At 38.5% G+C, this 26,545-nt stretch overlaps 1 protein-coding gene across 6 annotated transcripts in view; it reads right to left on the minus strand.

The window, feature by feature from the left end:
* The window catches only part of MEIS2 (Meis homeobox 2), a 200,099-nt gene that overhangs the window by 139,965 nt on the left and 33,589 nt on the right, over positions 1–26,545 (minus strand). The gene's annotated exons all lie outside the window — the stretch shown is intronic.

The raw sequence follows: 26,545 nt of genomic DNA on the forward strand, positions 1-26,545 counted from the left end.
TGTGCATTAGCAAAAATCATTTACTTTTAACAGTCATAGTTATTTTTTCTTGCCCTCCGGCAAAAATGCCTTGAAAGCCTGCCTGGAGGGCATCTAAATTATGTATCTGAAAAACTCTTCTGGCAAGGCATTGCAGGACCCCTACTTTCTTAAAATTCATACGGGCACGTCTTCCTGTTTTTGGGAAGGCATCAATCAAGAGAAGCAATATATGCCATATCCCTACATTAATATTTGAACTAATAACTTTAAAAAAAGGAAAGAAACAAGATCCGACTTGTGGCATAATCAAATGCAAAATAAATGAAGAATACGGGGACAGCACTGGGGCTTTATAGATGGCTGTGTTTTCCTTGCACATCATTAGCCTGGAGCCACACGAAAGAGGAAAACAGAGAAGTGGAGAGTTTATGCTCCCTGCTGGTGTTTAAGAAGCCAGGGTCCTGGAAGGACATCTGGGAATTGCGCTGAGATGGGGGGTTTTTGTAATTTAAGAATAGACATTCATTAGCAGTAAATGCCATAAATCCCATGCTAAGTAAAAACCTTGTCCAAGAAAGCCTAAAACAATAAACTCTGTGCTCAATGTAGCCAGAGCTAGACGCTCCGAAGCTTCCCAGGGAAATGCTATAGATCCACCAGCTCATTCCCAGACCAGCTCCCTCCTCCTGGATGGGGCCACGTGGGATATCCTGCCACAGGCCCCTCGCCTCCTAACCTGTCCCGTCTGCTTGGTGGGCTTCCCTATACCTGTTCTTTTCCTTTTGCACCACAAAAACCCTCAACCTTCTTTGGCCAGAGAAGCAGAAAAGCCACAGCAAAGAGCTGGCAGATTAATTTTATTGACATTTCCATTTTCACTGCAATGCGATACCCTCCATCACATGGAAGAGATGACCCTCACTATTTACAGACTGACAGGCCACTTCATTACAACCACCCTGCCCCAAGGCAAAGCAGCTCCCTTCCATCTGCCCAAACACTAGAGCATGACCCCGAAGTTGCTGTTCTCTTTTTCTTTGCCGTCTGTTATGATTAAAAAAAAAAAGAAAAAGTGAGTCGAAAGGACCCCAAGTAGTCAAAGAACTAATCAGAGGACAGGGAAACAAAGGCATTTGACTTTTGAATACTGGTTAGATGGAGTCTAGTCTTCATCTGTCTACCCTCCCTACACACCCATGTACACGAGGGGGTCACTTGCACAAGGACACACACACACACACACACACACACACACACACACAAGCTCAAGCAGGGACACGCACACACGCTTTCCACCATGCCAAGGAACTGCTGCAAGGCAAATTCTCACCCACACTAACGGCTTCTGACTGCTCCTTGGCAACCCTAGCATTTTAACCTGGGTGGATATGCTCTCCAAAATACAGACACTGGAGCGATCTCATCAGCTGTTCATGTGACACAGATGGAGAGTGGCTATTAGGAGCCAGGCAGTGGGCCTTGGGGATCTGAGGTGCTGTCCTATAGCCTGAGGCGATTTTGAAAAGCAGTACCCGGAGATGAGGGAAAAAAACCCACACTGCAAGTGCAAGTTTGAAGTCAGTCTGTCTGTCGACCTACCACGGATAAAGATATCTTTGTCTCTGGATGGAAGAATCTATGTGGGCTATCTGGATGTACATTTCAGATAATGTATGTATGGAATGGCTCTTCCTTCAATGTCTTCCAAATATAAAAACACACACTGTAAACAATGCCTGTGTGTATATATTTCTTCCTAAGCACATATGGTTTCTGTGTATATGTTTAAGCTGAAATTGTCAGGATTTTGTTAAAAATCTCATTTAGCTTTTTTTGATAGATTTCTTGAATATACTTATTTTAAAAGGTTAACGGCTTAATTGAAGGAAGTTCAACAAAAAAAGGCATTTGCCTTTTTAACCCAATCAATGACCTTAAAAATGAGAGACAGGGTTTCCACAGTACATTCTCTCTTGCTTAAAAGCACAGAGGGCTGGTAACACCTTCAAACTATATGATTCACTATATTTAGCTCAAGAAAAAAAAAAAAAGCTGGATTGAGCATCCTTTGATGACTGACTTAAACTGGAGAAGACAGGAGCATTACATGCATTTTAATATAAAGCGGTCCATTTTATATAAGTGTATATAAACGTTGTAAAATATTTGAATTTGGATCCAGTGTGACAAATAATTGTAAAGAAAAATGCACCTATTTTTATAATAACCGGATACTAGACATTAGATTTTTAAATTAATATTAGTGTTTATACCTCTATAAAGATAGGAATTTTCTTCTGCAAACACACAATAAATTTGTTTTTTCCTCCAATGGATTGTGAACCAACTCTAGCATAGAGGACTGACAACAGCAATTTTTCTTTTAAAAGAAAAATTTTAAAAGGCAACTGTGTGATCTGCAACCTAAAACAAAACTGTGCAGATGATACTAAAGTAACCCTTAAAGTGGACATTGTTTCCTTGCTTGAGGGCTGCGTTGGCAATCCTTGGCATCCGTGCCAAATGAGTTTCTGTGCTGAAAATGGTGTGTATACGGGCACAGATGCACGTGTCGGAGGAGGAAAAGGAGATAATGGCATGTATCTAAGCATCTGAAGTTAGGACTCAGAAGTGTGGGATCTTGTTTATCTTTTTATCCTGAGAGCACACCTTCATGTCTGACCCAGAGGAGACACCCAGTGATGGTCTGCTGCATGAGTAAAGGGCTAAACTTATCAATGAGTTTATTCAAGGGCCCTCCCCTCTCTCTGATAATCCCAAACTGGGGCGACTGCACTCTTCATGGTCCCGAAGGGGTTGGGTGGACTGCCCGAGTGCAGGCAGTCACTTCCAAACGTGCCAGGAATGGCACTTCTTTGAAGAACTCAGTGCCCATTACAGCCTTTTTAAAGGGCTGACCCAAGGCCATTCCACCAACGTTGCCACCTCTGATGGGGAAAAACTAAATAAAGAACTACTGGGCATGCTTCTTTTAAAAGGTTGCTAATCCCTTGACTAAAGGCACAGTCTAAGTTTGGGGCAAAGATACTCAGAATAGCTGCGTGTTACTGAACGCACTGTGTGTGACCATGGAAAGAAACACTCAAGGCCTGTGGATAGATACCTTTGAAGTGGACTAAATTATCAGGGGAGATTGTTAAAAACACAGGTCCCCAGGCCTTATCCCAGACTTACTAAATCAAAATATCCTGGGGCAGGGACAAAGAATTTGTATTTTTAACAAGTTCCTTGGGTTTGGTTACACAATCAGCCTAGCACTGGTTCTTAAACTGGCTTTTGGAAGCCACCGAACTAGATGACCTTCTAATTTGAGATAAGATGCAACCTCAAGAACAGGTGAATAGTTAAAATTCTATTCTACTGCCACAAATGGGGTTAGTGGTCACGGTGAGAAACTACAATCTGGGCCTTATTCACTGTGGGAAAGCCGTGGTGCTCTCCGTCACGGGTACTGGCCAACACAAGGTAGCCCCACCTTATCTTCTGATGGTGAGGGTTAAACAGGAAGAAAGAAGCTGTAGAACACTGGCTCTCAAAATGTGGACCAGCGCCATTAGCACTGGCAAAGAAATTGCGAGAAATGCAAATTCTTGGACCCACCCCACACCCACTGTATCCGAACCTCCAGGGATGGGGCCGGACAATCTGAGGGTTACTAAGCACTCCAGGTGATTCTGATGACACTCAAGTTTGAGAAGCACTGTTGGAGGGCACAGAGAATATCCCTTTAGCCCACTACCCCTGGTGGTGGTTGTCTAAAGGCCTGAATCTAATCTCTGCGTCCTCCACCTGTTTCAAGACTCTGAGGTATTTTGAGAGCATCTCCAGCTGGATTTACACCCATGCTCTGGAGGAGGAGGTCACAGATGCCTTCCATAGCTGAGCACACTATGCTCAGAACAGGGCACTGCCAGGGGAAGCAGCCCTGGTCTACACCTACCTAGAAGAGCAACACTGAGCGAGTCTAGTTGCAAGGAAGTTAATCCTGGGATACCATGGGTATCCAGGTGTAGGCAAAATCCATTTCTGTAGCTATGTAGCCAGTGAATCAAGGAAAGATATGGGCACATGATGAGGGGATCCTCAGATGTTTCTAAGCAGAAATTCCCAATCCACACAATTCTTGGCCATAAAAACTGCCCAGGCAAAAGGACACCACTTCCTTTCATTGGCATATTGTCTTAACCCCATTTAGCCAAAAATCTGTCTATATTTTAGACATCAACTGCTTGGCTTGGAATAAAGAAATGACACAAACAGTGATGATGTGCTACAATGAGTCCAATACCACTGGGATGGGGCCTTCTGTCCTATCAGAGATAAAGGGCAAGTGCAACAGCCAAGAGGGTCCTAGTCCATCTTTTTCTTCCTATTCCACCTCCCTACCTCCCCCGAAAAACAGCCCCGACATTCATCAGTGAAGAAACTGAGGTCAAGAGGTTAAATCGTTGCCTAAGATTCCACAGCTACATGTGATCAAGGATAAACCAGAGTCCAGGTAACTCCAAGTCCAGTGTTACTACCACTGGTATTCTCACATATTGTAAGTTATTTTTCACTTTTCAAAGCATTACCTCATTTGAACTCTGTTATCAAACCAGGCTTGATCCTACAGGTAAAGGTCTAAGTGCAGAGGAGAGATTAGATCTAGGGCCCAGGGGCTGGGACTGAGCTAGAACTGGTCCAGGCCGGTCCAGGTTCAAACAGAAATGTGCAAACTTTTCTCTCACAAGTAAGCCAGTGTCTGTACAGTCTTTAGATATATTCAGTACAGCAAGAGTCTTTGAGACTCGGGATTTTTATGATGGGTTTATTGTGGTCCAAGTGGAGGCCCTTATATGGACAGCGCCAGACTGACCTTCAGAGCCCAGAGATGCTGCAAATATTTGAGCATCTACTGTCCACACAGTCAGGATCTCAAGGTTGTGATGTCATCACTGTGCAGTACTATGAACTACTTCACGGAGCTGTAACTAAAGTGATGTATTCCCTGCCTTTAAGTCACTTTTTAAAGATAGAATAAGGCTTCTGTGACATTTGGCACCCTGTCAAATCACAAACATCTGAAAGTAACCTCTCAGTACTGTACTTTCAGAGAAATATTAGGACAAATGAATACATGTTTTGGTTAATAGCATTTGTACTTCTTTTGAGTAAGTCGGTGGCACATTATTTAATGCTCACTTCTCCCAGTTTTGGACAAAGTTTAATAGTTAAATATGTTCATATAAAATACATACTGTAAAAAAAGAGTGATATCTCACCTGAAAGAACATGGCTTTTTTTTTCCTTCTCTTTTTTGATAAATAGAAACTCACTATATTTATTATCATTTTTATTTTGGGCAATGTAAATTCACTAATTTCAGACACACACACATATCTTCCAACCTACTTCCAGGACTTAGGTGTATTCATGAATATATAGATATTTATATGTCTGATTATAAACTTTAAGTATATAAATTATATTGTTACCTTTTTCAAAGAATTCACTAATTTGTACATAAGTATCCAAATATATTTGTAGATGAACTGCACATTTTTGCCTATAGTCATATATACATACACATACATATACATATACAAGTTTATAGAATTCTTAAATGTTAGTGTTTAATGTTCAATAGGGTAGTCCCTTTTCTACACCATTTCTGTCTCACTAGAATACAGGATCCTCCTCTTATCAATACTGTTGTCACTTTCATTATCCTCATTATCACAAGTAACTTTCACTGGACACTTGCAACGTTCCAGTCCTCAATCTTCACAACAAATGAATGAAATAACTACTATTATCAATTCCATTTTATAGATAAAGAAAACTGAGACTCAAAAGAATTAAGTAACTTGTCAAAGGTCACACAGGAAGTGGCAGAGAGGTGCCTGTCCTGTAAAGCCCATGCTCACAACCTCTATCCTCTCCCTTAGGCTGCCAGGAAAACAAGAAGAGGTGAAAAGTGAAGCTAGATTCTGGGTTAGCCCTCACTGCTCAAGAAACAAACCCCAAGAGTGAGGCCTTATATACTCACATTCATGAACTAAAGAGACAGTGGGTGACAGCACACTTAAAAGTTACTATGAACCAAGAAACAAACAGATGCATATTTTTACAGTTATGTCCATTATCTGCAGGACTATTATTGTTCCCTGTAGACCTAAAGTTCAAATTAAATATGATTTTGAAATAGGAGTACCTGTTTAATTTTAAGAACTTTTCTGAGCCAAGGGATCTTTCAAAATTCCATGCCTTTAGCCCTGTGCCCTTGGCCAAAAATGCCCTTTGTCTTCATTTCTTTCACTCCTTCCCATTCTTCTTTGCCCAGGCAAACTCCTATTCAAACTTCAAAACCCAATGAAAAAGGAACCTCCTTTGTCAAGCTTTCCCTATTTCCCATTAACAGAGCTGGTATACTATGCTTTTGATTTCTTCAGCAGTTTGTTCCTTGCCTCTGCTATATTTACTTTTCTGTTTTGCAATTTATCTGTCTACTAATTTGTCTGTCCTGCTTGACTGTGAGCTTCTTCAATGCAGGGGCCCTGATTCCCAAGCCCTGACACAGAGTAAACAGTCAAATGTTAGTGGGATGGACAAATTGGCAGCAAGAGCCTTGAGGCATATTATTAGGCCCCTATGAGAATGTAACCTGCTTTCAGAGATGATCCTTACGTGTCTGAGACACGTGTCATATATTGTTTTTTGAAAACGGTGCTCCAGTTCTCAAAGCTGCCCAAATCCAATGGGGAAGAGAGACTGCTGGGAGAGAGTGTCTGCCCCTTGCCCAGGCTGTTCAAATTACCCGGAACATTACAGCTAAAAAAATGAAGTATCCTGTAGCCCTGGAACCGCAACGCAAAGCTCTTTGGAAACTCATTTTCTGTCATCATTTCTTTATGCTTTTTTCCCTTTCATATGGTACTTTGAAAACAGGCTTAAAATGTACTGAGTCAAAAGATATTTTCCTTCAGGGACTACCTTCCAGGAGTTTAACATAGGACATCCCACTGAGAAATCTGAATCAGGGTTTTCAATAAGAGGCAAAAAGAAGAAGGAGAAGAAGAAGTAGAAGTAGAAGAAGAAGAAGAAGAAGAAGCTGCCTTTGCCCAGTTCTATGTTAGACTCTAGCCTTACAAAGCTTGCTTTCCAAGAACCATCCTCAAAGTAAATCTGCAATTTACCTTTTTCACATCAGATGAGGTTGGGGGGAGGGGGGAAGCTACAGACCCAGAAATGTGGGGAGGGCGAGGGGAGAGAGGTGGGGTGAGGGGCCAGCAGTGAGACCTGCTAATTACTGATCTCTTTTACTCTCCTGCTGTGCTTAACTGTCTGGACACGTTAAAGTGAAATTTTTCTGTGATTTTTCAAGTGACTGGTTCATGGCCCACTAGCATGGAGGGAAGCAGGAGAGGTGAAATGCTTTCGTTTACATGCAACATTTACTAACTGTGTGGGTTTTCCGACATTAAAGGGAGGACAGTGACCCAGGCCACCTTTTTCACACTCAAAAGAGCACTGAAAAAACAAGTCTTCATCGGCTTACCTCAGGCTTCCCTGGTCCTGAACACCCTCCCCCCGGGGTATGAGCAAAAAGGGAAAAAAAGAGGGGATTTTAAGCTCCTTTCTCTTCAACTTTTCAGGCTGTATAAGCAGCATTTAGCAAATTCAGCCCCAAATGGCTCCAAATGCTCAGAGCTGTAGGGGCTCATTCTTTGTTCTCCTCCCTCTATTTACACAGGATTTACGCAGGCTCTCCACTGAAGAGACCGAAAGCACTTCCATTCTCACTGGCTCGGCTGGACTGTGGCCCTGGCCGCTGGCCCGGCCTGCGCTGGGGGATTTCTGCCACCTGGAGAAGGCGACAAACTGCGCCCTAACTCAGTGATCCCGAGACAACCTGGCCCCGGTGCAGGCCGCTGCAAAGCTCAGGCCGGAGAAGATGAGCTAACCTTCCAGGAGAGACACGAAAACCCAGCCAAGGCTGTGCAAGTAAACGTGCGTCCAGAGACAAATAACATGCACTTTAAAATATGCAGCTATATGATAGAATGGAAAGCGGTGGGTGAAAAAAAAAAATTCAGACTGCAGCTTGGATGAAAACCACTTCACCCACTGGTTGGAAAAATAAAGTGTAAAAACAGACAGATGGACACATATGTAAATGTGGCAGTGTTTTAGGCTTTAGCTGGCAACGTGAGCGTCGTAGTATAGTTTTGCACGCCTGTATTTTCCATATCATGTTGAATCCTGTTAACTGTTGAACAGAAACATCCCCATACTGGTCCTTGACCAAATCAGTCCCCTCAAATTTACCCGTCAGGAGCCATAAAATGGCTTTGTTTATTGACTGGAACCCTCTAATCCTTTATAGCAGAAGTGAACAAGAAAGCTTCCAAACTCTTAGCCTGTGCTTCCCTGAAGCTGGTTACTCTCATCTGAAATGTATATGTATTTCTAATTTATGCTTCACTTAAGTTGATTTCCCTCATTGAAATATATATATATTTCATAATTTATATATACAGATAAAATTTCACTTGAAAAAAATTTTTAATTGAAGAATAGTTGATTTACAATGTTGTGTTAATTTCTGCTGTACAGCAAAGTGATTCAGTTATACATATATATATATATATATATATACATTCTTTTTCATATTCTTTTCCATTATGGTTTATCACAGGATATTGATTACAGTTCCCTGTGCTATACAGTAGGACCTTGTTGTTTATCCATTCTATATATACTAGTGAAAAATTTTTAAATATTTCAATAAAGGATATCTATTCCCCTAGCCTCCCACAGAATTCTCTAAAGGTTATTGACTGAATCCAGTAGAAAAGTAAATTCCTTTTCCTTTATAATTCAGCAGATTGCCTAATCTCTGTAGTAGAGGATAATAGAATGTACTTGTTCCTCAGTTACCTGATAAGCACCTATAAAAGTACAGAGTAGGTTCTGAAGTTATCCACAGGACATCATAATAAAGCTCTTCTGGGCAGGCTAATGATTCATTTTTAGTGATCTCGCAAATGCCCTTTCCACAGTTAACACTCAGATTTTATTAAGGTGGAAAGCACGGACCAATGTCCACTCAAGTCCCAGCTCTCGAATTTGACTCTCCTTGCATTACACTACCTACAGCTAAAGCTTTTTTAATGTTCTGTTTGCCTCCCCAGAGTGGCATTTCAGCTAACAGAGTTCACAATCTTTCAGCCCTAAACACAGAAGGCTGCTATCTTCAAGTCATCCTAGGAATGTGCCAGATACCATCATCTCCCTCCTGCAATACAAAGAACCAGAAAGAGAGAGAGACCAAGAGAAGACCAAGCTGATCAAGTTACCAACAGCCCAGAATGCCCCTCTCAGAAGGTTAATCTTTGAACCAGTAAATGTTATAATTAGGAGCCTTGAAGTTGGACTGAGGCTGGTCATTGAAAGAAAGACCCTAAAAGAGAAAGTATGAATGGAACACATCTCTTTCACCTAATGGTTTGACACAAGGGTCATGATTTTTATGGGAAATTATACAGAAATGAGTTGTTATGATGTATGAGTCTCTTTCACATCTCCTATAAAAGAAAAAAGGTGGTCGGGGAGAGATGTCTTCCCAATTTCAGTTAGCTATGTTTCCGTACAAATTGTGAAAATTATGCAAATAACAATTTTGGCACCTTTGCTAGAGGAAAACATTATTAAATTATGCTCTAAGTATTTTGTCTGCTTTAGTAATTACTCTCATGTAACTGTAAATATAAATAGCTGTTATTCTGTTTAAATTTTTAATCATGCAAAATATTGTCACACAAAAGTCCTTCTGTTGCAGTCTAACTGGGATTTTCTTTTTTAAAATATCCATATTTAACTGAAGTGGACTATTTTTAGCATTGTGAAGTGTTTTAGTAAAGATAGCTGGCTAACATCTCCAAATCAACAGGTCTTTCAAGGAAAGATATGGCCTTTATATTTGCAAAAAGAATTTCCTACAAAAGACCATTTACAAACTGTATTTTTAACATTTTATACTAAACTAGAATACAATTAGTCTGCTTCCAAGAATGTATTAATTATATTAAATCTGTATGTTCAGTATGTAACAATAATAATGTTCTCATTTTATCGTCAACTATAGGATTTTATATCTTACTATCTCTCTTAGCATACTTTAATATTAAATGAAACATTAAATATCAACCAATAATAAAATTCATTAGGAGGAATAACAAAAAAGCAAAGTTCTATCTGTAGCAGAAATTATTTCATTCAATTTTTAGGATCCTTACTTCATTATCATATTTGCTATCTAAAGCAAAAGTAGGGACAATACCTTTTTATATTATCAGTTGATCAGTTTGAATTCTTAATATGGTATTTCTCTGTGAATTTATATCAGTAGATACCATTTCAAATAGCAGAACAACAACAACAAAAAAGACTTTTTGAATATTTCTTCCACTTTCTCAATTACCGTAAAATGAAAATAGAATATTTTAATAAAAGTACAACTTTGCAACTGACATTGTTAAATAATTTCAAAAAAAAAAATCCTTTAACTCTAAACAAAAGCTAGCCATCTCTGTGATAATAATAATGCTTACTAAGACAACAGATTGGACTATCTATCAACATTCCCTTTGGAAAGTTTTCTACATATAGAAAAAAGAACAATAGTACCTGTGAAGTTGATAACTGGTTTTAGGTGAATATTTTTAAACTGTTAACATATCATAATTGGAGTATGTGTGTTATTTATTAGAAAATTATATTTTGTACATTTTTCAAAGAACATTTTCACATAACAGAGTTTCCTAATAAAACTTTGGGTTTTTGTTTAACAAGTTTATAAACTAAATTGCTAACATTTAAAAAGTAACTACTGTGCATTTAGGGATTCTACTTATTATGATTGTTTTAAATAAATCTACTACGATTTGAGAACAAGCAGGTATATTTTTATAATGTAACGTAAATAGATATCCACAACATACATGTGATAGTCCTATGGGGAAACATAATGTGACTGCTTAGTAAGAATAATCTAAGATAGAGTAAATTGACTATTCTTCATATAGCCTATGGACTAAAAAACCACAGACAGGAGGCCCTTTAAAAGTACACTTTAAATGGAGAATGACTGCTAACGAGTATATAATCTTTTGGGGTGATGAAAATATTCTAAGATTGATCATGGTGACGGTTGCACAACTGTGAATATACTAAAAACCAACGAACTGTACACTTTAAATGGGTGAATCATATACTGTGTGAATTATATCTCAATAAAGCCGTTATATTTTTTTAAATGAATATATTTTGCTTCCTTATTCAAAACAGCATGCTGGACAAAGTATAAAAGTCTAGTAGCTGAGTTTGAAGGTATCCATAATCTTTTCTGAACTGCCTCAAAACAATGTGATTTCTAGGCCACTTAATAATGTCATCTTAGCACCTTGCATATGGACAGACATATGTACTCAAAAACATTTGGGATGGATTTTATACTGTTTAGGTTACAAAGATACGCATTGATGGAAAGTAGACTGACCTTAATATGGTAATGAATTTAATCCTTCTCCACTCTCAGTCCTATTGATTACAGCAGAACACTAGTCCAAATTACTTACCTCTTTCAAGGCTTACTTTAGCTACCAGAATATCTCCAGAAGACTTCCACAAACACACACACACACACACACACACACAAAACTACATTTCTTCTACATAAACTTCTTCAAGTCAGGCACCATATCTTTTATTTTTTTCATAACATTCTTAGAACTTTGTATAACGTTATGGGTGTAGTACATGCCTAAACTTTAATTAAATGAATGGATGGATAACTCTCATATTCCTTGGAATATGTTTTATTCTTTGTGCATTTATATCTAAAACTTGGAAACAGAAGCTATCTACGAATGTTGGTCTCTAAGAGTTGAAAACTGGTCATAGAGTTGATGTTTTATAAATTTCAAAGGCATTTTCCTGTAAGATACACTGCCTGGAAGAAGCAACTTTATTGAAAGAGATAATTAGCGATAGAGGTGCTCTATATTTGGAAAAGTGCCCTACATACTTGGTTCACTCTTTTTCTAAATTTCTGACTTTACTGTATTTTGGGGGGCAGCTGTACTACTCTGTTTGTAGTAGCCTCTTTTGGAGGCTCACTTCTAACATACTCCTTGCCCCTCCACTCTGTCCCTCAGCCCCATCCACACATGATCACAGAGGAACATACCCTTGGGGGAAAATGTTGATGCAATGGAAGAAGCATGAGCTGGGTGATAAAAGAGATCTTGTATTGAATTTCCAGATCTATTCCTTACTGGTTGAGTATGACCTTGGTCAAGAGATTAACCTTCAAAACCTAAGTTTCCTCATCTATGAAATGGGAAGAATTATACATACCCAATAGGTTAATTATGAAAATTAAATGAACTAATAAGAGTAATTATTAAATCCCTATCTTGTACCAGGTGCTTTACACTTATTAACAAGCTTAGGAACTTTATACATGACATCTAGCCTCACACGGTACCTAACACATCAAAGGTGGATCAATAACTGCTAGTTATTTCCATTCTTAAAATGAACTAATATGAAAGGATAAACGAAATGTGGTATATCCATACACTGAAATACTATTCAGCAATAAAAAAGCACAAACTACTGACACATACAATGTGTCACATCTCAAAGTCATTGCACTAAATAGAGGAAGCCAAATAAAAAACTACATACTATATGATTCCAAATATATTAAAATCTATAAAATGCAAACAAATAGATGGAAAGCAGATCAGTGGTTGACTGAGGACAAACACACAAGGAGGGATGGGCTAAAAAGGAGTACAAGGAAACTTTTGGGTGGTGATAGAAATGTACAGTATCTTGATTATGGTGCTCGTCTCATAGGTGGACACAACTGTCAAACTCATTAAATTGTGTACCTTAAATGGGTGAATTTAGTATGAAACTTATACCTCAATAAAGTTGATAAAAGTAATGTTAAGCAGATTATAGTTAAATCTCCATAAACCTGTTATTTGGCATAAAACAGATTTTAGTGGAAAACACAGCTTACAATACAGAGGCGTAGGAGTGGGGGATTCTCCCAGTTATTGCAGTGAAGTTCTGAAAGAATGAAATAATTTAGGGCAGCAATTGAAAGATGCTATGGGGAGAAGCCCATCATGATATTTATAAACCTGTTGATTTATACTATTTTCTTTAACTTCATGAAGACGTAAAGTAGATGGTCAAAATGCACTTTGCAGATTTTACTCAGAAGTATTTTTCTCCATTGGTCAAATCCCATTATGATAAATACTGTTAACAAAGAACTATTCAGGTTACCAAAAAAAAGTACCAATAATAGTCAAGAAGGTAATAGAAATAATTCTTAAGCCACTTTTAAAACTCTTTTGGGAAATTCAGTATTAACCCATTCTTCCTAATCATAAGAAGGTCTAACACTGGAGATCTTAGTCAATTTCAGAGGAAAATCACACCGTTATGAAAGATTCTAAGCACCCTTAAGATTAAAAATGAATGGGAAATATAGAATTAATATTAACCCTTGCCAACCAGCTCCATGCCTTCAGATAATCCCTGAATCCTTTGTATGAATACAGAACTAACATTTGTGGAGCACCTTGTAAGTGCCAGGTACAATAGGTATCCTCTCATCCACAGGATAGCTCAGAGTTCAGTATTTTAATCACTTTAATATCTTTGGAAAGTGGAGCCAGACAGGTTAAGAAACTTGCCTAATGTCACGTGGCTAGTCGGTAACAGAGCTGGATCTTCAACTCAAGTCTATGAACTCTATTTCACAACACAGCCTCTACTCCCATATGGAATGGAATTCATATTTTTTAAAAAAGTAGACTGTGGGGAAAACAGTGCTTTATGGCTTTGAACCTGGGTAACTGGTACTTACTAATGCCTGATCACGGCCAAGTGATTCATCTGAATTTGGAGGTATGCGATATTTGGCTCACATCAGATAATGAATAAGAGTTAGTTCAATTTCATTCTTACTTTTTCCTTCCTTCTTTCATTTCTTTTTAATGACTCATTCACATTTAAAAAAAAGAAAAAAAAAACCTGTGAAAACAGAGTCACCACTGGCTGAAAAACACATTTGCTTAAGAAAAATAATCTTTTCCTCATTCTTCCAGAACTCATACTTCAAAATGGCACAAAAGCAAAAGGCCACATTTGCCACTACATAGGAAATATTACCACACCTGATTGCCGTCCAATTGCAGAAAGACCAGGAGCTGAAAGCCAGGTAGTTATTAGTTTGTCATAGCATACCCCTACACTTTGTCATGAAGACAAACAACTCAACTTGAGGGCACCAGTGTGAACTTTATTCGGGCCGTGTTGCCTGATAAAACAGGAGCTGCAAAGGTCTTTGTTTGAAAGAAAACATTGTTCAACCATTTCCCAGGAGGAAAAGGAAAGGGTCTGTCTCTCAGTAGGTTTATTCATATACCTGTGGCAAACCAACCCAAGAGAGAACTGACATCTTTGCTGTAAGATCAGATCTCAGAGCCACCAATCAAATGGCAGTCCAACCTTAATATGCTGATGCAGCGAATTTCCGGATCTTGATCACACTAGGCTAGGGAGTCATTCTTCTCAGTGATAAAGTCGGTGAATGCACTCTTGAGAAGATAACAAATTAAAAACCAGCTGACTCGACATCATTTGAGTGAGGAATTCACTGCTGACCCAGTACAACACAATTTCTACCACCAGTCAGTAATCACCAAAGATGTAGCCAACTTCATTTCATAATTGTAAAACTATTCCTAACACAGGGTCTCAGCACAGCTAAATGATAACTGCCTGATTCACATCATGAAGAGCTACTGAAATTGATAATGACTTCCTCTAGTATTTATATCCTGAGTCTTACTTTATGTTAAAATTCCAAGATTCTAAAGCAAATTAGAAATTCTCAAAAGTGGTATATTATTTAAATGACCAGAAACGTGACAAGAACTATGTAACTTTGAGGATTACTCCATTTTGAAACTGTATTTTTTGAATCTATAGTTTTCCCACTAAAATACCTAGTTTTTCTATAGTTGATGTATCATGCTGGTGGAAAGTGGAGTTGACATCCTCTATACATCGACCACAAAATATTAGGAAAATAATTACCTAACTGTTGTGCGACTTGTGTCCCGGACTTAGAAATGTGTGATCTTGGATAAAAATACCTTACATTTACATAATGATTTTTCAGCTTTCAAATAATTCTTTCCAACTCTTGATCACTACAACAAAGTGTAAGGGGCATATCCTATTATCCCCATTTAACTGATAAACCAAGTACGTCTGGTTAACATTTTGGTAACTCCTTGTAATCTATAAATATTATTAGGTTGAACCATCTGAAATTGCTAATATTTGACCAGTTCTAACCTACCAAAAAGGCAATTTCATAAAAGCAATATTTCCAGCTTTACTATCAATCATCAACTTGGTTGTTCCTTTTGCTTTTTCTACTTTTCTATGTGCTTGTTTTTACCAATATGTCTAGCCTCACTCTTACAAATCCCTTCAATCATTTTCTCTTTTCATACTGAATAGATAAAAAGGTACAGTGAAAATAAACACTAGTAAAGGAAACCCTAGCCTATGGGCAACCAATGAAGTTACACACGAAAAACTTACCAACGGACAATTAGGCCATGGGAGACATTGCTGTGTTTTTAACTAGGGATGTAGCAAGAAGGCTCTTCACAGTATTCAGAAAAAGGAACTATTCTTGTCAATTCTAATTTCAAACTTCAAAAACAGTAATTAGCATTGAGAAATGATTAGAGTATATTCTATTATATGTCTCTGGAGAAATTTTCACTCTAAATGTTTCCTATAATAACAACAGCAACATTAATAAAAAAATAATATTTATTGAGTACTTACTCTCTTCCAGACACTCTGCTAAACACTTTCCATGCTTTACCTCATTTAACTCTCACCATCCTATGAGGGTTGATTTTCCTTTTACACATGAAGAAACCGAGGCTTGGAGGGGTTAAGCAATTAGGTCATATGAATAATAAGTGGCCGAGACTGGGTTCACACCCGTGCCCTTAAAACACTGCAAGAGACTGCTGCCCACGATGGTTCATCCCTGCGACTCCTGAGCCCACCTAGCCAGAATCGGCCAGCCTCATGAAACTTCACAACATTTCTATACCCTACTGAATCATTCAGTTCGTTAAAATGTTTGTGGTCCATCAATTTAATAGGAAACTTACGTTTCACCATGACCCGTAAGTGTCATGAGGACAGGCCCTAGGCCACAGCAGGCACCAAAGAAATGTTCGTTAAAAGGGAAATAAGTAAGAATTCTTCCCTGTGGTTTTTTTTTTTTTTCTTTTTTTCTTTTTTTTTTTAATCGGAGAGCCTCACCTGTCTCCTTTGTGACAAAGTAGAGAGGTCTCAAGCAATCCCGTTCTAGACGTTACTTGACTTTGGAACCCATCCACCACTGCCACTGCCACCTTCAACCTTGCTGGAAGCGCTAAAATTAATTCATCTCACTGACAAAAATGGGATAAAAGAACCCCGACCACAGAGGTGGAGAAACCACTCCTTCCCCCTGAACAAATGCTGCTTTCTGATGCCCAAGATTGCTTTTCTTCTCTCGCTAAGGTTCAGTAAGTACTGAAAGCTCGGGCCCAGTGAATACGGGTCAGGTCTGTAAGGCAACTCCACCCCTCTCATTACCATGGAATCAGTTAACAATCCCGCTAGTCCTACCAAAAATAAAAAATAAAGTAATTGGTCCCAGCGGTTATGTAGGTGCTGAGGAAGTCTTAAAAACACTACTATCTCCTGTAGTGATCTGCTAGCCTCTCCATACTCCATCCAGCACACTGGGACTTCTAAATTACATACCATAATTGACATAAAATATCTGTCCCATAAGTGAATATCTTTATTAGCATCAAAATCACTCACAACTAGTGTTCCTCAATGTTATTAAACATAACTTGTTCTAGGTGTTGCTTTACTAATTAGTCAGGATGAGCCCGAGGAAGAAAATCTGGGTCATGTTAAATTAATTGGAATGAGCATGAAAATTAGCAGAGCAAACTGCATCAATTTTCTATAGAGAGGCTTTCTTCATGTTGAGAATAAAAATGGATATTACGAAGCATTAACCACACTGCCTTCTGTGACTGCCAAGAGGTGTGTTACAGTAGCCCAAAATATCATGCTCGCAGATTTTCAGAAGTTAATGAGACATTTCCAGGAATGGTAAATACATGGTGTTAAAATGGGTGTGCCTCTGATGGGAAAATGCCAAGTCACTTCATGTTTATTCAGGCATAACAAGCTCTTCAAAATGAGCATAATTTAAGAGGTGAATAGTGCAAAGAGGGCCAACATTCAACTAATTTTCCTTCAGAAAGAAAAGATTAAATTGGACCCCAAAAAAATGAATTAAGAGGTTTACAAATCAACAAGTCAGTCACCAGGACGGCAGCCTCTGCTCAGCACCGGCTTGGACGCCCAGCCACCAAGTTTTCCAGAAATGTCCCGAAGGCAAGGAACAAAGCGAACAGAACTGATTACAGCCCCGCTCACTGCCTCCGCCTGGCCGTCTCAACTCTGTGTGGCTTTCTAATGAGCTCACTAAAAACCTAATTCATCTCCCATAACCCTCCTCAGCACTCCTGGAAATCCACAATTATGGAAATTACAGACGAAACATTTCCAGGCTGAGTTCAACCCAGTACGTCTTCAACAGGCAGGGCCCTGACTCCCACCCGGGGCTCCATGCAGCGGGTCCACTCCGAACGTTCGAGAAGAAAGAGGCCAGGCAAGGTGAAGACTCTTTCTCTGGGTGACAACGATTTCTGCCTTCACGCGTTCCCTCCCCTGACCGTGGAGCTGTCGTGGGTTCCATGGGACATAAAACACAAGTTGTAATGCAGGAGCCGAGAAATGAGTTGTACTAATGACAAATAGCTGGAAATAGGCTAATGTGAATTCCCAGGCTGTTCATGAGGAAACTCCCCGGGTTCCTCATTACATAGAGTCCAATCCTCACGGCACCTAGCCTGTAACTGGAAGATTACGGAATTGATGGATCCTTAGTTTAAAATGCAGCTGTTTTATTCTGCTTTAGTAATTAATTCTTTTTCCAATACTCTATTGATTAAGCGTAGACCCTGATAAAGTTCAAACTGAGGAGAATCTCTCGTGGCGTCCTTAGTCGCTCAGGAGAGTCAATGAAAACTTCCTACAATTCCACCTGCCTCCTCAAGAGTGCTGATCCAATGAACAGAACAGTTTTTTTCTCATAAATTAGTCAGGCCATGTGGAGCTGTATTAGCTGATCGTTGCTTTTGTCTCTCTACTTGCTGACTTGCTTTTCAGTTTTGCTGGCCTTTGTGCTGTCACACACAAAGTCGGAGTGCAGCTGCCATTCTGAACCCAAACCAAGGTAAAGAACAATTCATAGAAACTACATTTTTTTTCTCCCCCATTTTATACAGCTGCAACTCCCTGAGCAGTACAGGGCTCAATGGGGTCTCCTGGGACCCAACTAGCTGAGAAATCAGTGCTAAAGCATGCAGACATTTTGTGGAACTGAAAAAAAAATAACATGAAGTAACCTATTTTCTTCAAGGTTTTGACAGGCTTTTTGGCCCTGCCACCCCTCCACCCCACCCCCTAACCCCCAGAATTTGTGCCACCCTATTTTCAACCATGCTAAGCTCCCTATTTCGTGCTCACAGAGGACATCGAGGAAGGACAGAAGACAGAAAGGTAAAGAGAGTGATCAAGAGGCCGAGGTCTGTATCCTGTGCTGATCAGGTGGCATCAGTGTGTTGAGGAACGCCCATGAACCAAACGGGCGTAGAGTGTAACCATATATAAATGGCCATTATAAACACAATGGTATTTAGTAATAAGAGGAATCACCAACGTGGTACTCCTTTTCAAAGGGTCACATGTACCGGGGATCAGTGTTGGTGAGTAGAACAAGCACGATAACAGAAAGTTTCTCAGATTACAGCCCTGCACAATGGATTTTTGTTCCTACAGAGACCATCGCTCCTGGGAATGCTTTTAGAGCAATGGGCTTATTCTCTACGTCGCGTCCCTACCCCCACTTGCACCCCGACAGCCCGTCTAAGGCCCCCCAACCCATGTGCCCAGGCTTCCTTCCCTGCGTGAAAACAGGTGAGAGACAAGGTTCTAGCCCATAAACTGGTGGCAAGCACGGGGTTGATTTTTCCAGTTGATTTTTGTCACTTGCAACACCCGTTTATAGGAGAGCTCATATTGTTTTTTGTCTTTAACTCTGTTTCAGATGGTAGGAGTAATAGTGAAGGTCTGAAATAATTTTAGGAGAATCCTTCAAGTATTTATCATCTAACACCAAATTCAAAGCTAACACCAAGCTAGGATCCTGTGGGCACAGGGGCTGGGACTGTTTTCCATGGTCTCTCCCGGGCAGGGGCTGAGAGAACATTCCCCACCTTCACAGCATTCCTTCCTAGGTCAAAAGGTCATCTCTCACAGCCGTCTCCAGCAGACACTCAGTTGTCAAAAGGTTGAATCATGTGAACTGGGCAGTCACTGCTAACAAAGCTCTTTCCTCATTGGGAAACAAACTTTGCATGCCTAAATAATTTCCGAGTTAAAAATGTGTTTTCCTCCCTCCTTCCTACTCTCTTCAGTTTCAAAACAGTGAGGATAGCAGTGGGCACCAGATTCATCAGCGAAGCTTCCATAGATCACTTGGATCAAGATTCCACCACTTTTACTGGGCCATATTTATGAGGAAAGATTACTGCCAGAGGTGATGTTGATTTCCTGCATTTAAAAAGAAAACAGAGGTGTCCCTTTTCCAGGGGATTTCTTTTCAAAGGAAAATCCCATTTTTAAAGCAAACATACGTATTTTGAATAAATATGAAATTGCAAGTAGAAAAATTAGTCTGAAAGGATATATCAGAATCCTTTGTAAAGTCATTTCTAAAAATTAAGATTGCTTTTTGATTCATGTATATTCTATTGCATTTAAACGACCAACAATGTACACAGTGTATAACAAGGTACCAAAAAAAAAAAAGAGGGGGTAAGAAGTATGTTCACTTGCTCAACGTTCAGAACTTAAGCAAGCATAAAGTTTGCCATCAGTGATGTTATAATAAAAAAAAAGTCCCAGTTACTAGGGAAGCAGGCTTTGCCTTTCTTTTTTTTTAATTCCCTGCTGCCTAGATGAATAATATAATGATTTTCTCATTGTCGCAAATTGTTACTTAGAGCAGCTTGAAGCTCTCATATGCAATCCAAAATGAGTCATTTATTTCTAGAAGGGAGTCAAACAAGTCTATCAACATTGCTTCTATTTATAAATTATATATTTAAGAGTGAAATAAAATAGTCACGGCTGAAATGTTACATATGGCAGATAAAGAATTAGAGATACTTTCAAATTATTTGGCCTAGTCCTAAGCAATAGAATCTAAGGGCACTGATAATTTTTGTAAGACCTAAGCAATTTGTGCATTTGTTTATTCAAAAAAGCTTAATTAAATATCCTCAGACATGGGATCCAAGTTCTGACATGTCTTTAGGATACCAAGGTTTGCAGACATACAATATTTTCCTAAATGTACTACCTTCATTTTAGTTTTTAATTATCAAACTTTCCAAAGTACATTTTTCAAAACTCATTATCGGGACTTTCACTTGTCTCCCTTTTTAGCTGCCTTGGGATTAACAGGAACTGACAAAGATGCGTATTATTAACAATGTGTAGTTTCACTTGGTATAATCTACTAACTTTAAAGAGCCCGGTTTTATAAGGTTTCCTTTGGGTAGGTACTTTAGTGTTCTAAAAACAGTGTTATGGGCTGTTAAATTAAGCACATGTTCTACACTGACATTTTAGCTCCGGGAAGTTACTGTGTGCTAAATTTGCCAGTTTAGTATCTGTAACCCTGGAACATGTGCTCCCTGCCTTTTGCACGGGGTGTTTGGAAGGTAACTGAAAATAAATTAAACAATGATGACACAGACTCGAATAGAAAAAAAATATACACTACATGGGAGGAGAAATGGGTATCTGAACTTTTTATAGAAGTTTAGGTGGGATCCAAGGAAATAAGGTGAATAAAATGAATGTGTTTATGATCTTGTGATGACTTATAAGCTGTCACCATTCCTGGTACTGCAAATCTGATACTGAGCATTTGGCATCAGTTATAGAGTGCAAGGATTCTGTACAATTCTAACAATTGTAGAGAACAGCCCTAAAAACAGGAACTTTGGGGCCAGAATCATGTTTTTTTGCCAAAGGAATCTGGGGAAAAAATAGGTGCCTGATAAAGAAATGGCATGAATTTAGTTATCCTCTAATTTGAGAGTGTCACATAGTTTGCTCCCCTATGAATCAAGAAAGAAAATTAAGCAGAAAGTTAAGAATTCCCTAAAGAGAATACAGGATGCAGTTAATAATTTTAAATAGGGACAGTAAACCTCCTGTACAGAGGAGCACCTGATCTTCATCGGTGCTGTGACTCCCCACATCTGCACTTTTCATTCCTATTACTACCTTACCTGACACAGGACTCCAGCTCCAGGCCCTCCATCTCTAAAGCCAAAACAGACCTTCCCACTGGGTGCACACAAATATTCTTCTAAGTGTAACAATGGAGCAAGGAGTCAAACGGTGGGGAGATGGTTGTCAAAGGGACTGGGGTACCTCCTTAGAAGAAGCTATGTTAGATGTCACAGTATATCCAGATGCCTTAAGAGAAGAGCACTGAAGCCCACAGTGGAAGTGTTCGAGGGCAGAGAGAGCTAATTTACATCTCACCCAGGAAGCGGGCTAGTCTCTGTCATCCATGAAATTCTACCTCAAACGATGACTGCACCTGCATCTGTAAAATATCTTTGACATGTAAGTCTTCAGGTAAAACCACCAAACTACTATATAGTAGCGTTCTTAGTTGCAAAGGTATCTGCACTCAAAATATGTTGACCATTTCAGAAGTAGCTGGTTACCATACCCACCTTGTCAAGTCACTCATTAGGGACTTGAGCTGGCATCAAATGTTTCAATACTTGCAGTTATCATTTTAAAAAATCGTAAGGTGACCAAGTTATTTCTTTGAGGCAAATTATACAAGGAGGCAGAAATTCTGGCCTTTTGAAAGATGGCTGGGAAAACTAAGATTTGTAGTCATTGAACCAGTTTTCCTGAAACCCTTTTCAAAAGTGTAGCATTTCCTCTTGACTTTTGAAAACCGGATCTCCACTATAAATAAAATAGCAGCCAGGCTACATCTTCAAAAAAATTTTTTTAAACTTTAAAACTACTTAAAAGAAGCAGGCAGAATATAAATATATCAATACAGTTTTGCAAATTCAAAATAAGGCATTTTATTTCTGTGAGTGAATTGCATAAGGTCATAGGGGAAATTACAGTTGAGGTTAGAACTTTGAGCTCCCGACACTCCAGTGCCAGTCATCTGCTCAGAAGCCTACTAAAATGTTTTTACTCTGCCCCAACAGTGACAAGTTATAATAAAAGGCACAAGAAATTTCCACAGACCCAGATGCCCAGGGTAAGCCAGTGTGATTCAGACGTCTCTGATTCAACACACTTTGCGTGTGGCACTAACTTGACAACTTAGTTCCCCTTCTTACTGACACCTGTGGGATCATTCTGATGCCCACCCCGCATAAGAATGGCAGGGGCCTAAGTATCATTAAGTATTCTAACTTGTTTTCTTAGAGAGAAAGTAGGATTGCTCAAACGGAAAATTATTTGAGAATGCCCCCCCCTGCTTTAAAGTCAAAAGTTGTAATGATAAGCAGCAGAAATCAATAAAGAGCTTTAGTTGCAAAAATATAAAGCCATGGAAGGGAGGATAGACCCCAAAGATGTGGTCAAAGAGACAGAGGGGGAAAAGACCTTTCACGTGGAAGGCTGGAATGTGCAACTTATTGTCTTCTTACATTGTCTGTTATGGTGCCCTATGATCATGGAGATTGAACAGGTCAATATTTAAAATAAAAATAAATACCCGTGTTTATCCTCTGCAACTGCCTGGGAGAAAAATTCCAATTAGATCCTTCACAAATTCTAATTTTATCCTAGTAAGGACAACTATATGGTATGAAATCTACTAAGGACCCTTGAAGAATTTATCCAAATTTACCTTTTTCTATTTAGTTTTATTGTGTGCCATACTGATTTTCTAATAAACATTAAATTTTCAATTTAACTGATCTAAACATATGTTTATTGGAATATATGAGAAATTTGGGAACAAGTGATTTTTGTACCTTCATCATCAACGTATTCATAAAGATAAGGGCTTAGAGAACTTTCTTCATTTGGTCACCTGACTCTTGAAACAATATCAGAAAAATGTTGGAGGGCTCTGTGTGGCCTTCAGGGAATGTGGTAAGATGCCAATTCTATATATTATCAATAATTTCTCAAGATTATATGTGGCATTAGAAACCTGCCATCAAATCAGAATTATAGGGTAGATTTGTAGAATGAGTTTGATTCCCAATGCTGCTATGCTCTACGATGAGTTAAACAACTCTAGAGAAATGTCTGGATAGATGACAGAAAATATCAAAACTCGTCTGAAATTCTCAGAATGGCGAAAACACCTCCAGCCCCAATTTCTTGGTTGACGACAGGTATCTAATACCATTAACACCTCTTCTTGTAGACGGAGTGTGGTCAAGTAGTTAAATGCCTGGGTTTGGGAGTCAGACAGACCTAAGTTAGAATCTTAGCCTAGTCACGTTCTAGGTATTCGAGGAAGGGAAAGTTACTTAGCCTCTTTAAGCCTCAGGTTTTCCAACTGAAAAGCCTAAACAAGGTTATGAAGATTAAATTATACTAAATATACATAGCACAATATCTGACATAAAGTAGTTGTCAAATATTAGCTGTGATAAAGATGATGATTCTGCTATTGCTGTCAAATTTGGACATATATATCATAGGTTCTTTTCCTTGATCTAGCTCTTTGTTTTTTGTCCCAAAATGGTAATAATCAAATAGAAGAACTGGGTCTCAGGCTACAATAAAGATGTAATACTAAACAAAGCTGGCATCTGGAAAGATAATGATCAGATCCCAGACATCGCTCTTTAAAATTCTTAAGCAAGAAATTAGCTCACATATCACATTAGTTTTTCTCTTCCCTATTAACATATAACACATTAGAAGGAAGCCATGAAAAATGAACCACTGAAAAGAGAACAAACGTCTTCACCCAATGGATGTTGATTTGCAAGATCTGAGTTAAAACTCTTGCTTGAGTCAAACAGTTCTTAGCCTAGAACTGGTTAAGGCAGGAAACAGAATAACCTGTTTAATATCCAGGATATGAAAAACTTGATCAAAGGGACTTCACGGTGAGTCAGGCAGTGATTTTTGAGGAGACTGTTTAGTTTATAAAAGCAAAGAATAAACAGATATTAAAGTCTGATCATGACTTGTTATGGTATCTCGACCAAAGTAAAATATTATCTTTTCTAAACTCAAGAAATCGGAAGAGAAAAAATACCTCATCTGTGTCTGCATGCAATATATCATCAAATAAATAGGAAACTAGGAAATTTAAGATGACTTTGTACACATCCACTCATTCCCAGGGCTGAAAACAAACTGCCAATAGAGAGGGGCTATATTTAGTGTATAATGCTGATAAGGAATCTCTGTGTAATTTCGTGAAGATATAACATACAGTGATAATACTGTAAATCTCCACAACTGTAAACAAACAAAATCTATTATCATTTACAAAAATTTAGAAGAAAAGAGACATAATGAACCATTTTACGAATCCTTATAGTAAATAACACAGTAAAACACATTTACACAGGCAAAGTGAATTGAGAAGTTTAAACAAATAGAGGTTAATTTCCTATTGGTATGGAAAATAAAATATTAATTTTTATTTTCATGAGTCAAAATAATTGAATAATTAGTCAACTCTCAAATTAATTTTAACTGTGTAAACACCATCGACATTGTCCCAGCACTTGAGCAAAAGAGGGTATAGTTAAGTACCTGAGCATAGGAAATTTTTATTGGATTGGAATATCAAAGGCCATTGTCTTTAAGAAATCCTGAAACTCTATAGGTTTTAAGAAAGTCAGGATTAACTTCTCTTTAAACCACAATCCCAATCCAGTGAATAAAAATCAACAAACAAGTACAACATTTCTAAAGAGGGAATAAATTATCTACTGTCTGCTATGATTTCTTAGGCAACTAATTCTCATTGAAATGTTGAACGCAAAGATAACTAGGTATCTACAAATGTACTTTTTAGATCTTTACAAAAGCGTAGAAAATTATAAAGATAGGACGCTACGTGATTTTGAAATTATGCCTTAATATTCTCATTCCTAAAATCACTCACGACCTACTATGGCCCAGAAGTTTTCAAGATTGGGCCGACTAGAGATTAGAACTACTTTCATGCTCCCCAATTCAAACTATATTCTTTCAAAAAATGTATAATGTAAATTCTGGAAGCCCCTAGGTAGGCTGCAGTTTAAGCCCTTTATCTAGTGCATTGTAGGCAATCAAACGTGAGGTCATAGCACCTGGGAATGTAACCTCATGCTTTTGACACTACTATAGGCACTGAAATTCATCTCTGGAGATTTGTCAGGAACAGCCCTCAAAGTCAAGAACTAAAGAGAGTGTCAAGAAATCCTTTAGAGAAAAAATATTGCCAAAGAGAAGAGGAAGCCTTGATTGATTCTTTTTTATTCTGTAGTGGGGCAGAAAATAACTTCCTCGGAATACTGTGGATACCTTTAAGTATTTCAGGAGCTCTAAAGAATTTGAACACTACATGTGACTGACATTATGGTTTGAATATTGCACAAGTACCTTTCAATTAAAGAGTGTGGTTTTATTTTACTGATTTGATATTTTCAAGCCAGATAAAAATAAGATGCTAAACCCATTTATAGCTAAAAGGAAAGCATCCTGACTTAATTCTTAAAGCCCATCTTGTGAATGCTTCTAATAGGTTGCAGAGGTAATTAAGTGGTGTTGGTGAACAAATTAAAAAGAAAATCGAAATGAGTATTTTCAAGACAGTCTTTTTTATGCACACAAAAGTATCATAAAAAACCCACAATATGAAACATTCACTAACTTTCCAGGCTTTTGATTCTGTCCGCTATGTTACTAATGGAACTGGTAGATTTTCTTTGGGTGGCAGAATTCTTGTTATTCCCAAAGCCAATGGATGTTTGGTGCAAAGAGCAAATAGTAAAATGCAAACAAGCATTCTTTACTTTATATGAAGTTGGTGATTATGAAATAAGAGTTTTGGAGAGTCTTAGAAGAAAAGCAGTCTCATTATTTTATGGTTCAGCATCTCTTGTATTCTTTGCCATTTTCTAAGTCCAAGGAGAAGAGAACTAAGCCTTTAGAATGTACCAACTCAATTTCTGACCTCTCCCCTTCCTCCTCCAAGACTGACCCCATGGATCTGACC

The sequence above is a fragment of the Balaenoptera physalus genome, assembly GCF_965194825.1.
Source record: "Balaenoptera physalus genome assembly, chromosome: 2".
NCBI classification, from domain to species: domain Eukaryota; kingdom Metazoa; phylum Chordata; class Mammalia; order Artiodactyla; family Balaenopteridae; genus Balaenoptera; species Balaenoptera physalus.